At 35.3% G+C, this 14628-nt stretch overlaps 1 pseudogene; it reads left to right on the forward strand.

Moving 5' to 3' along the window:
• Positions 1-547: 547 nt before the first annotated feature.
• LOC101417555 (endoplasmic reticulum lectin 1 pseudogene) lies at positions 548-2245 on the forward strand (annotated as a pseudogene).
• Positions 2246-14628: the final 12383 nt, after the last annotated feature.

The following is a 14628-nucleotide window of genomic DNA, read 5'->3' on the forward strand; positions in this document are numbered from 1 at the left end:
CTCTTTCCTTCCTTCTTTATTATAATTGTTTGTTCAGAACATACTCATTTTTAGGTTATTTTTAAATTCTACCGAACAGCAGCCATTGCCACCAATCTTAGCAACTGCTGAATTGCCATCCATCACTAGCCTCCCATAATAAAAACTTCTGTTCAATTCCAAATAATTGAACAAGACCATAGACAAGTAAAGCTAATAGCATTTACATTTGTACCTCCATGGACAAATGGCTTCTAATAAATTAACCTACAACTTTGGATAGTACTTTCTATCCCAGAAAAAGTAATGAATAGTTATCATCTGTAGATCAGACCCTAAGTAATTCTAAAGTAATACATCTTCATAGGATGATGGCTCAATTACTTATCACTTGAAGAAACTGATAGAGATCCAAATATCTACGCAAGTTTGAGGCTTTTGTGGTGGTTTGAGTCTTTTATGGACCCCCCAAAATCTTGTCCTTTAGCCCTAATCCATTCCTGTACTTATAAACTTTTTTATTAAATCACTTCAGTTAAAGGCCTTTGATTAGATTGTGTGACCCAGGATGGGGCTTAATCGTTTTACAGGAATTCTTCATAAATGGAGGAATAAGGGGATCTCGGGAAGGAGACGTGGTGGCCGATGGGTCACGGATTTTCCCGGGTTTGGTAGGCCCACCTCTTCCGCCTCCTCCTCCCCCTCTTTTCCTCTGTGGGCAGAGGAGGTTGTGGTGTGGGCTGGAGAAAGCGGCAGCGGAGGACGGAGGAAGGAGGCGCCGGTGCGCGGAGCCTGGCCCCTGGGGAGACAGTGTTGCTGGTCCTCTGCGGCCTTCTGGAGTCGTCCGGTGGGGTGGTGGCTGAGCGCTTCCCCACTCAGCAATGACATCCCTTTCCGATTCAACTGGCCCGGCACCGAGTTCTCTCTGCCTGCAACTGGAGTTTTGTATAAAGAAGATACTTATGTCATCATGACAACTGCCCATAAAGAAAATATAAATGCATACTTCCCCTTGCAACAACTGGGGATGAGGAAGCAGAAAAGGATTATAAAGCCCCTAATCCAAGAGAGCTATTGGATCCACTATTTAAAAAAAAAAAACAATTTTCCCTATAGAATTGAATTTTATTGGACTTATTAAGCATGTAATGGAAAATACATTCGGCAGTATCATGAAGAGAAAGAGACTGATCAGAAAGTAAATATTCACGAGTACTACCTTGGGAATAGGTTGGCTAAGAATCTGCTATATGAAAAAGAACAAGAAGCAGAGGAAAAGGAAAGATCAAGAGATCCCACTAAAAATATCGAAGGCCAGATGACACTCTACTATCCTGTAGGGATTGGAAATGGCACACTTTGTACTTTAAAACAGAATCGTCCCAGATTAAGTTCTTTGATGTATATATGTCATCCTGAATCTAAGCATGAAATTCTTTCAGTAGTAGCTGAAGTTACAATTTGTGAATATGAAGTTGTCATTTTGACACCACTCTTGGGCAATCATCCTAAATATAGGTTCAGGGCATCTCCTGTAAGTGACATATTTTGCCAGTCATTGCCAGGATCAGCATTTAAACCCCTCACTCTGAGACAATTAAAGCAACAGGAAGAAATACTAAGGGTGCCTTTTAGGAGAAATAAAGAGGATGAGTTGCAGTCAACTAAGGAAGAGAGATGTCCAGCAATCCACCAACCCACTGATGTTGGCTCTCAACCAATGCTCACTGTTGGAACAACCCACATATCCAAATTGACAGGAGATCAACTCATAAAAGAGTTCCTTAGTGGTTCTTACTGCTTTCATGGGGGTGTTGTTTGGTGGAAATAGGAATTCTGCTATGGCAAACATGTACATCAGTATCATGAGGGCAAGGAGAGTGGCAAAACCTCTGTGGTTGTGGGGACATGGAACCAAGAAGAGTATGTTGAATGGGCTAAGAATAATACTGCTATAGCATATCATCTTCAAGATGATGGCACCCAGATAGTCAGGATGGTGTCACGTTTTTATGGGAATGGAGATATTTGTGATAAAACTGACAAACCAAGACAGGTGACTGTAAAACTAAAGTGTAAAGAATCAGATTATTCTCTTGCTGTTGCTGTATATATGCTAGAACCTCACTCATGTCAGTATATTCCTGGGGTTGAATCTCCAGTGATCTGTATAATCTTAGATACAGCAGATGAAAATGGACTCCTTTCTCTCCCCAACTAAAGTATAATAAAGTTTGGGGAAAGAAGAGGTCATTGAAAGTCATGATGATTTCCATTCTGCGACCATTTGTCTCACAGACCTCTCAGCCATTGGACCTCATCTAAAGGATTGTATAAAAGGACTCTCAACCACTTTGTGAAAATGTATGCATATATGAGGTTATCGATAAACTTTTAAGGCAGAAATTTGTCTCACTTTTTTCATTTTTGTTGTATCTTATGAAATGATTGTGTGTGTGTGTGTGTGTGTGTTTTCATTTCTTTGGATTATGTGATTCCAAAATAAATCTCATCCAGGTAATTTAAAGTCCAGACTAATCAAATGTTAAAAAGTTGAACCTACTGAAAGTTTATAATAACAGACTTATGTAGTATATATAACTACTTAACAAAGTAAAGATAATGAAGAAAGATAGAAATTGATGGGAAATTGTTTAAATGAGACACCATGTGAAATATTTAAAACTCTAAGACTGAAATCCTATGAACAAATTTTATTCATCACCAGCTATCTACCAGACATTAAATTAGAAACTGGACCCACAGTAGAGCCTCACATCTAAGGTTTCTCTCCCTCTTAATTGCAAGAAACTCTTTTATAAGAGGTTGCTTCTCTGTCAGAACTTTTATCTATTCTTTCTCCATGAAATTGTTGTGGTTTCCCCCATTGTATGTATTTGGTGTAAGTAATCAATGATTGTTCTCTTTTGAATTGGAATGGTTTACACTAACAAAACACACTGTGCTGGTTATCCATTACACTTTCCCACTGTATGCTATAGAACTTAGTTCTGGACAGTTTTAAAAACATTACCACACAATATTTATTTTAAAATGAATAAAGTGTTCACAAGCAAAAAATACATAGGTAGATAGATAAATAGATAGATTGATTGATAGATAAATAGATAGATAGATAGATAGATAGATAAAAAAATAAAAAAAGTTCAAAGGTACAGGGGAAAAAAAGTCACACAGAGAGGAACCAAGAAGCTGAGAGAGAAGGCCGTGGGAGCCAGAAGCTGAAAGCAACATAACCCAGGGGAACAGAGACCAGCAGATGCCACCATTGTGCCCTGGCATATGCCTGATCACTCACAGCTACAGCTCTGAGAAGGCATATCCTTATCAAACCTTGAATTGGACATTTCTACAGCCACAGAAATGTAATTTTATAAATTGATAAATCCCCATTATAAATTGCTTTGGGAGCTTTTAGCAAACTAAAACTCCCACAAATGCAAGGCCTTACATTCACCCATGTGTTGTGAACAACTTTTTCTGGATCTCCATGTGTCCTTAGCAGATACTACTTATTTAATGGCCAGGACACATTCTTGTTTGCCCCAGACTAGCACGTAATAAATTTTATGAGTAATATTTTGAGACTTGTTGGCCACAGAGATGCTTGATGATCTATGCTTTATCAAGGCTGAAAATTGTAACTCAGACAACTCCAAAACACGACCACCCTTGATTGTATAAACATTCCATCTGAGGGAATTAATGACTCAATGTTTGCACAAATAATCAGAGAAGTGTTCCTAATAATGGGAATCATACAACTAGAAAGGAACATAAGAAATTTATCACTTATCCTTGCAGAAGTTATCGATACCACCTTTGCCCTACATGGAATACAAACTATCCTCAAGTTGGTACAAATAGTGATACGCAATCACATTGCCCTATATTTTTGCTGACTTGTTATGGTGATTTCTAAGAATCTGCTAATATGCCTTGCCATAATTTAGTCTTTCAATCTTGCTGTACTTGAATCAATGAAATGGGCAAGGTAGAATATCACTTAAATGAAAATGTTTCTTGATTACTTGACTCTCTAAGGTTTATCTCAGGACTTGTAGAATACGTTGACGTTTTCTTGGTTGGGCAATTTATGTTCCTAATTCCAAAGTATCTTACACCTCCCTTCATGGGTATCTGCTTTTGCTATGTCAGACTTCAATTTACCTCATTGGGCCACCTTCCTCAACCTGATTTTGCTTCTAGATCCTTTTCCAGGCAATCTCTTTCAGGTGGGCATTTCCCTAATTGTGCTTTGATTTCAATACCTAGCATTGATCTGCTGTGACCTTTCCCTACACCTGACAATGATTCCCACCTTGCTTGTTCCTACCTTCAGGCTTTAGAACTGAATTGTTTAGAAGGGAAATGTAGTAAAGTAAAGTAAAGGGAAAGGTAGAAGAGAAAGTAAAGAGGAAAAAGAAGGGCCAAGTTATTCATTTACACAAAAAGTATATGCCTGCTATTGTGAGCTTCTCATTGAAGAACAGCTGATAGACTCTGGGGAATTTGGGAAGTTCTTGTTCCTTTCCAATACTGTCACCAGCTTTCTTGGATTAAAGAAATGTCTCTACCATCTATTGCCCTGTCCCTTGCTTTTGTAGGGTATTGCAGCACACTGTGCTCAACGGATCTAGAACATTTCTTTGACTCTATTTTGTGTGTGTATAGATAGATAGAAAGATAGGTAGGTAGATAGAAGGATAGATCTATATCTATCTATATACACACACATAGATTCTGTATCTACTGAAATTATAACAGTGAAATAAAAAAAATAAGGACACAAATTATTTGAGAGTCAGCAATCTTGTCCAGTGAAAATACACTTTTCTTATGAAATTTCTGTGAATAAATTATAATCTATATTTTACATTGATGATTATAACCAAAGAATAGATTCCTAAAAGTGGAATCTACTTTTCTGAAAGAAACTGTGTTCCTCTTACAGCTCTTAATGAATTTTTCAACATTTTTCTCTAGGAAGATTATTCTGATTTAAACTTCTGAACATAGCTGTAATAGTGTTCAGTTCACTTAGCACTTGCAAGCATTGAATATTGTGACTTTTGACAAGAAAATTCTTGCGAATTTGATGAAAACATTTCTCTTGGTTTATTTAAAAATTTAAAAATTTTAAATGACATGGTTTTCTTGTCCATAGAATGTTTGCAAACACACTTTTTATAACTTAGGTGTTTATAATGTTTTCTAACTTTCCTAATAGAGTTTCTTAATTTTCTTATTTAACAGCTCTCCAGGAGGTACAGTGCATACGTTGATTAAAATAATTTAAATTATTTTGCTTTAATAGAAGTTCAGTATTTTGATTAAAATAAATCCCTGTCACCCCCATTCCAGTTTCTTGAACATTGCATGCTGTGAAAGAGAGATAACATAACAAGTGAGCAACAACAGGCTTTTTTTCTGAGTGTTTGTAGTTTTCAAGTTGCATATCAAAAAGCTTAATGCTTTTTTTCCAGCAATATATTTCCACTGAGAGAGCTGCTGATGTTGTGGATTTTGCTGCTAGTTCTTGAGACAAATGGCAAAGAAAGTCTTAAACTTAAATACTTTTGCTGCCTTCTTAATCTTGAATAGCCCTAAATAAGGAAACATTTTCTTTAGAAGTGTTTTGACATAACTGATTGAATACATATCATTCCTTGAAGAGACCCTTCAAATTCATTTCTTCTCAGTATGAATTTGCTCCACCCTTGGTCATTTCTTTGATTTTAAATATTCACCATAATTAGCCCTCTTACCTCCTTATACACTAAGATTTGCCCAGTATTTTGACTGATGCCAAGTTTGGTCTTTAATATTTCCTGGAAAATATGTAATTCTTAACTTCAAGATAAACTCTCATTAAACAAAATAAATTTAAGTGTATCAATTAGGAGAACTATGATTAATCATACAGTAAACCTGGTCGTTCTAGTCAAGGATTTACATTTTTTTAAATTTGTTCCATGAACCCTTGTAAACTTTGACAATACACCATCTCACTCTAACCAGTTCTGAATTTGTCCATGTAGTTGCATAAAAATGTCTTCTTCCTTAGTGAATATACTATGGCCCATGAGTTCATATATTTACATTCTGTATATGTGTGTGTGTGTGTGTGTGTGTGTGTGTCTATTTTTGTTGGGGTGGAGAAGAAGAATATACAACAAAGACCAAATGAGACCTGCAAAGCCTAAGATATTTATTATCTGGCCCTATACAGAAATAATTTCCCAACTTTGATAGGTAATGTGAGGTTTTTAACCTATTCATGTTGCATTGTCATGTTGTGATCTAATACCGTCAAATGGAACTCCGTACCTAAAACATATCAACAAAAATGAAAGATCAAGAGAAAAATGTAAGTAGGTTTACCTAAATTAAAACCCAATATTAATATATCCATGGATCAATAATAAAATAGAACCTGAAGAGATGTTGTCTATACAAAAGAATCTGTTTAGTTTCTACAGGTTAATAAGTGAACTATTGTATGTGAGTCAAAGGACTGAAACCAAACTCATGCTTCGAAGTCAAGGAATTACATTATGTACCTGAGCCCATAGAGTACACCTAAAAAATATCATTTTACTACTGTCCACCTCTATAGGTTAGATGAAGTTATAAAATTAGGGAGATGAAAGGAAGTAGACAGAAACTTACTCCTAAGAATTAGACTTAGCTGCCAATATTTAAATATGAAATATCTTGATAATTCAGTGGGCAGAAGTACATAGCCACTAAATGACTTTTTTCTGACTTGACAGTCTTGGATGGAAGATACCACCAGATAGGCAGAAAATAAAGTGAGAAAAGGAAAACATAAATAAATAAAACTTCTAATAATGGTGAAATTTTAAAAAATACAGTAAAATTGAAAATAATACATGCTAAAAGATTGTGAGGGCTTGCAAAATAAAAACAAAAAAGATGAATATGAAATAATTTTTAATGAAATTAAAGTGATTTTAATAATTACATTGGCGATCTGTAAACTCATAAAGGCTATATTATATATATTGAAAACATAAAGATTATGAGCCAAAACTCAGAAAAGAGAAGGGAACAGATACTTTAGAAAGAAGAAGAAGAAAAAGAAAACAGAAAACAACCATTAAAGTGCCATAAAATGAAAAATAAGGTTTAGAAGAATATATTCAATATATGGGATAAAATCTAATTTGAGAAGAGTAGAGAAATGAATTAATTAGTTTTTGGAAATTATATCATAATTTCCAAAGTGATCAAAGTAAAAATATGAAAGAACTATTAATAGGAATATTGAACAACTAATTAGATTACAATAAAAAAATGCAGAAGAATCTTTAAATAGGTGGAATAAAATAATGACTGTAAATAGTCCAGAACTGACCAAATACTTGCATATCACAATTGAAGAGGACTTAAGTGCAAAAATAACATGGAAATGGAAGAACCAATTAATTAATTAATTATATATTAGCATTCATTCAAAGAAGGTCAATCTGAGTGATATAGGTGAAGAGACTTATTCTCTTTTTGTTAAGCAGTTTTATTAAGGTAAATTCATATATCATATGATCTATCTAAAGTGTATAATCAATGGTTTTTAGCATTCATTACCAGAAAAAAATTTTAGAACAATTTCATTACCCCGAAAAGAAAGACTTCACACCCCTTACTAGTCTTTCCTCACCCCTACATAACCAATAATCTAGCTTAATCTTTATAAAGTGATTCATATTTATATTTTATACAAATGGAATCATACAATATGTAGTACTTTATGCCTGGTTACTTTCACCTAGCATAATGGTCTATTTTGTCTGTTATTAAATCCTGTAGTGTTAACATACATTGTTTAATATCAAAGGAAAACAGTCTTATATATGCAGTTTTACCCATATTCATGTTCCACATGTGGTTTTACTATGTTATATAGTTCCATGTTGTAATTTTCATCTTTCCTTTTTGTAATATACATGACCTTAGACTTTCCCTTTAAATCCCTTTCATGCCCATGTAACAGTACTGCTAGTTAAATACATTATGTTAGGTTTTTGCCTTTTCTATTCATTTCCATATTAACACATATCCACATCCTTTTTATCAGTTCTGCACAAGTTAACCCTCAGCTTTCCATTCTCTAACCTCATTCTATTTTTTGGTTTCCTATATTTAAGATATTAACTCTATAAGATTAAACAATATATTTAGTTCAAAGTAGCACAATCATACAGTATTTGTCCTTTTGTATCTGGCTTGCTTCACTCAACATAATGTCCTCCCGGTCACCCAGTTGTCATATGCTTTACAATTTCATTTTGAAAAGACTTATTATGGGAATCGGAACATACCCCATGGAGGGGGTGGTAAAAAATCTATGAAATGTGTCCCTTTGTGTGTCGTGTGGACCTTATGTTACTATAAGATAGCCAGTAGAAATCAAGAAAAATATTCTAGACCTCAATTGTGAAAGAACAAGAAAAAATTGGAAAAAGTATAACCCATGAAGATGTGTGTCTGTCTTGACCTGCAATCAAATACTTCAGGTGAACTGGCGGAAATGATGTACCCATTTCAGTGGCTCTAAACATGCAAATGCCCTTGATCTAAGGCAGAGGACATACTGCAGGAGGTGGAGCTGCTGTGAGCCTGGGTGCTGTCTTGGTCAACAAGATGAGCTATGAAATCTACAACTATATAGGGCCTAATGCTGTACCCTGACTTTCATACAACAAAAATGGCTTCATCATGACTTCTGTTTTTCAGGTTTGATGGAAATTTATCTTGCAATGAATGCTGACCCAGGATAATTCAGAAAAGCAAAATCTGAAAAAATTAATTCCAGCTTGGCTATGATGAGCCATTAAAAATTCACCATATGGAACATTTAGAAAATATAAAGTGAAATTGAGGCTGTACAATGAACACTTAGAAAATTTAAAGTGAAAATTCGAGAAAAGGTATTTGACAAAACACAGCACCCTTCATTTAGAACACTAGGAATAGAAGGAAACTTCCTCAATATGATAAAGGGCAGACATGAAAATCCTACAACTAATGTCCTATTTAGTGATGAAAGGATGAAAGCTTTCCTTCTAAGATTAGGGAGAAAACAAGAATGCCCACTGCCACCACTGTTATTATACATTGTGCTAGAAGTTATTGCCAGAGAAAATTAGTTAAGAACAATAAATAAAAGACATTAAGTTGGAAAGAAAGAAGTAAAGCTTTCCCTATTTGCAGATGATATAAATTTATATACAGAAAATCCTGAAATATCCAATACAGAGCTCATAGAGCTTATGTGAATTCACAAAGTGGTGGAGTCCAAGTCAACACCAAAAAATCAGTAGTGTTTTTATACAGGAGCAAAGCATAAACAGAAGAGGAAATCATTCACAATAGAAACTGAAAGACTCAAAAATCTAGGAATAAATCTAACCAAGGATGTAAACACATATTAAAAAAAATACAAAACATTGCTAAAATAATCGAAAAAAGCCCTAAATAAATGGAAAGATTTTCTGTGCTCATTTATTGAAAGACTAAATATCAATAAGAGGTAAAGTATTATCCAAGGCAATTTATAGATTCACTGCAATCCCAATCAAAACGCCAACAAACTTCTTTGCAGAAATGGAAATACCAATCATAAATTTTATATGGAAGGAAAAGGGACCTGAATAACTAAAGCATCCTGAAAAAAAAAGTAAAAGAATGAAGTTAGAGGATTCATATTTCCTGATCTTAAAACTTACAACAAAGCCACAGTAATCAACATAGCTTGGTACTAACAGAAGGACCAACATACAGAGGAACAGAGCATGGAATTGAATTTAGAGTTCAAAAATCAATCCTCACATTTATAACCAACTAATTTTTGATATGGTGGCTGTTTTAGTTTGCTAAAGGCTGCTAGGAGCATTATACCAAAAATGGGTTGACTTCTATTAATGAGAATTTATTGGGTTAAAAGCTTTCAATTCTGAGGCTAAGTGCTCAATGATTTCAGCCTCAGCCTTTGGAACCTCTGTCTCAGCTTCTCTGGTTTCTCTGTCTCTGCCACTTTTTTCAGTGACTCTGCATGTTTCTCACACTAACAAAGGACCCCATTAAAATGATTAAGACCCAACCTGGGTCATGACCTACTGAAATTATGTAATCAAAAGGAAGGTCCCTTAACTGAATCTAATCAAAAGGTCCATCTACAATGGGTTTAAATGTATAGGAATGGATTAGCTCCAAGAAAACAATCTTTTGGGTTATGTCTTAATTCTCTTACTGGGATTCTTTATAAAAGATTGCAATTCAGATAAAGAGGGAAAAAAGTCAGGGAAGCAAGAAACTGAAAGTAAAGAAACCTGAAAGTATGGGTAGAGACAAGGAAACTCCACCATATGCCTTGCCATGTGACAGAGGAGTCCAGGATTGCTGGCAGCCAATCTTGAGAAGAAGGCATAGCCTGATGATGCCTTGATTTGTACATTTTTCTCAGCCTAAAACCTGTATGCTTCTAAGATAACAAATTCCCATTGTTAAAACCACTTCATTTCATTTTATTTGTTTTGAGAAGCTTAGCAAACTAAAATACCACATATCTGAAAAATATTTAATACCCAAAATACATAAAGAAATTCATCAACTTAACAATAAAAAAGAAAAAAAAAACATTCTGATTAATAAATGAACAAGAAACTTTTAAAAGATATCTCACCAAAGAAGATATACAAATGCCCAGAAAGCATATAAAGACTTAAAATTATGAAACAAATGTGTTTCTAGATATTTAAATATAAAGTAAATTTACTACCCACATTATTTCTGGATGAATGATTAAAAGATATATTTTGCTTAAATTTCTTTTAGCCATTGGTCTGACTCACATTTCTTTTTTCCTTTCTAAAATATAAACAAGATTTTTGTGATGTATTGGCCATATTACAAATATGAGGGTGAACTATTTGATAAAATGGAGGTATGTCAATGTAGGATTCTGGTCCTTCTTGACACTTGGAATACGGCTTCCTTCATTATATATCGACTATGACTTTTGTGGGAAAAATAAACTCCTATTTGCTTTACTTATTCTTAACAAAAGAGTAAGATTTTTGTTTGCTTGCATCAAAAATATATTTCCATAAGGAATAAGAGTAATTGAAATAGAAACTTGTGCTAAAGGAGAAGCATAAAGTGAAAAACCACATGCAAAGGTGTGAATAATATTATTATCTAGAATTACAAGCTTAGTAGTAAAGTTAGGGAGAGGAGCCAAATAGCTATTGGCTAGAGGTTGATGTTAAAGGTTTGATTTTCTTTTCAGACAAAAGAACTTGAGAATGTTCATAGTTTTGGTAGATTGAATTATGTGCCACAATGAGCTAAGTATGGTGAGGAGCTGTGTAAAATGACAGCTTCCTGCCTAACTGAGGTGGATATGTCAGACCAAAGAAAGACTAGGACAAATCAGTTTGGTGAGAAATGAGCATATATTTAGGGAGCTTATGTAGGGTCCTCATCCTCAGCAGTGGGAGGAAAGACAGCATTTTCCAAACTTGATCATCTGCACTCTCACAAATGAGAGGCATCTTTTATAATGCATGTCTAAGTGCAGATGGGGAAGGCAAATGAGGGGTGGTAGGACTTCCAAGGAATGCAGTGCTAAAAGATTTACTGATCACTCACCAGTTCACAACCAGTTCCCAAGAGTTGCCTTTTAACTATTTAGGAATAGAATGCTGCTGCAACTGGAAGCAGAAAGAAATAGAAGGTTTGGGGAGAGAATGCAAAATCATATATGCCATACTCAACAAACATATATTCTTAATCTTATTCTGCATTCCTGTAGGTATGAATTCATTTGTAAATAGGACATTTTGAAGATGTTATTTTTCGTTAGTGTGGCCCAACTAAATCAGGGTTCCTATTACTGAAGTCCTTTATAAACAGAAGAAATTTGGACACAGAAGACCACACAGGAAAAGCTGCAAATCAGCAAAAACCAGAATTGTAGACACAAGGAGAGAAAGATCACTATGAGAAGGAGGCAGACATGTAAGTCAAGGAAAGCCAAAGAGTGAAATCGGAAGCAGAACATTGCAGACTTAAGGGAGAAAGCATAGCCTAGCTGACATCTTGATTTTGGATTTCAAACCTCCAAAATAGTGAGATAATAAAGACTTGCTGTTTATGCCAACACGTTTTGTGATATTTGTTAGCAGCCTGGTAAACTAAGGCAAGGGTTTATGTAGAAAACAAAATACAGGTTAGAAACTTATAACTGTTATTTTGTAGACCTATAAGAGGCAAGATATGCACTGACCATAAACGTAAGTATTATTTTAGTTTTTGATTTGAGGAATTTCTGCTAAAGAAAATGAGATGACTATTAGAGAATGGTCCATGTAGAAACAAGTCATAAAGGCAATATTAATATCATTTTTTCTGCTAATTCATTTATTCTTTTTTAATTTCGCATTTATGTTATTTAACAACATTTAAATAAAGTATCTCCACCCTTCTAAGCACAATTCTATGGACTTGACACACAAAATTAAGAGGATAGGTTCATTGAACAGTTGCTACTCACTGTCAAATGAGTATAAAATTATCTCTCATATATTTTAATAAGCAATCACACTTGTGAAAAAATATTACAGGAGGACAAAAAAGTATAATCAATTATATTCTAATAAATGATAAGGCATAGTAAGGGAAAATAATGACTGTGAGGGAAAATAGAATAACAGGAATCCCAGATGTCATTATATTATGAATGAGACTTGCAGAGTGATTATTTTTATTCCAAATAGAGAGAAAAGGAGAGAGTGCAGTTGCTGTTCAATGTGTCATCTTGGCTAGGCACAAGGGCATTTCCCAGAATTTCCTTACTTGCATGTTTCTGGTTACTCAGGACTAGAGGGGAGTTTCTGGAAAGAAATTTGGATGATGGAAGTGGCCTTCATGGTGCAGCTTCAGAGGTGAAGACAACAACCTCAGCAGGGCTGCTCAATCAGCTTAAACAGCAAACCACAATTGTAAAGATCAAATTCCAGTAACAAATCCATACATATGTATACAAATATTTCCTAAATTTGTTATTTTCTGATTGAACCCTGACTGAAGAGGGATTTCAGGTAGAAGTTATGAATAGCAAGAATAAAATTTAATGGGTAAATTGAGTGCAGTGGCATGAGTAAATGAGCATATAAGTTGTAAGAATGTAAGAGGTACTTGAGTTGGTCTTTCGGTCTGACATGTGTCTGTAAAACCAACATGCAATGTGTGGGGAGATCAGGAGGGATACAAAAAGTTCGATTTTGTGGTTGAGCCAGCTGTTTCAGCTATAACTCATTACATTCCTATGAGCAGGGTACATTCCCAGACATGTAAGCATTAAGAGAAGTTCATGGAATAGAGTTTTCTGGGTACTGCAAGTTACATTAAATGCACAGGGATTCTCAAAGTCAGAAGAAAATACACCACTTTAGTGTGCCTAATATCAAAACAAAAATGCAAAAAAAATTGACATTCTGAAAGAATCATGGGGAATATTAAGATTCTGTCAATACAACTGTATGGATGACTAGTGATGAAAATGAATATGCATGTCCATTCCCTACATGATTGAAAGGAGGAGGAAGAGAAATACAAAATGAAGTAATAGCACATGTTCTCCCCAGACTGTCAAGCTTATCATGGAGTTCAATATCTTATTGGTTATTCCAAACTTTTTGTACAGTGCTGTGAGAACTGATAAACAAATCTAAGGAGTGGTAATTTGAAAGCAAATATTTTTCATAGAATGTCTTTTTCAGGGCAATTGTGTGATAGGAAGCTTATATTTTAGATATTGGTAATTGCTTTTTAAACTTGGATGTTAGTAGACCCATAACAATTCAGATTTTTAAATTTAAAAAATCAGACGCACTGAGATAACTTACATTCTGTAAAATTCATCATTATGGGAGGGGGGGGGGTTAATGTATCATTTCTTTTAGTTTGCCAAAAGTTGCTGAGAGCACTATGCCAGAAATGGGTTGACTTTTTTTTTTAAATATTACATTCAAAAATTATAAGGTCCCATTCAACCCCCAGCCCCCACCCCCCACTCCCCCCACAGCAACACTCTCTCCCATCATCATGACACATCCATTGCACCTGGTAAGTACATCTCTGAGCATCGCTGCACCCCATAGTCAATGGTCCACATCATAGCCCACACTCTCCCATGTTCCATCCAGTGGGCCCTGGGGGGATCTACAATGTCCCGTAGTTGTCCGTGAAGCACCACCCAGGACAACTCCACATCCAGAAAATGCCTCCCCATCTCATCTCTTCCTCCCATTCCCCTCACTCAGCAGCCACCATGGCCACCCTTCCCACACCAATGCCACATTTTCTCTGTGGACATTGGATTGGTTGTGTCCATTGCACATTAATGTCAAGTGGGGGCTTAGATTCCATATGGATACTGGATGCACTCCTCCTGCTTTCAGTTGTAGGCACTCTAGGCTCCATGGTGTGGTGGTTGACCTTCTTCAACTCCATGTTAGCTGAGTGGGGTAAGTCCAATAAATCAGAGTGTAGGAGCTGAAGTCTGTTGAGGCCCAGGGCCTGTCTATCATATTGTCAGTC

The sequence above is a fragment of the Dasypus novemcinctus genome, chromosome 2 (assembly GCF_030445035.2).
Source record: "Dasypus novemcinctus isolate mDasNov1 chromosome 2, mDasNov1.1.hap2, whole genome shotgun sequence".
Classification (NCBI taxonomy): domain Eukaryota; kingdom Metazoa; phylum Chordata; class Mammalia; order Cingulata; family Dasypodidae; genus Dasypus; species Dasypus novemcinctus.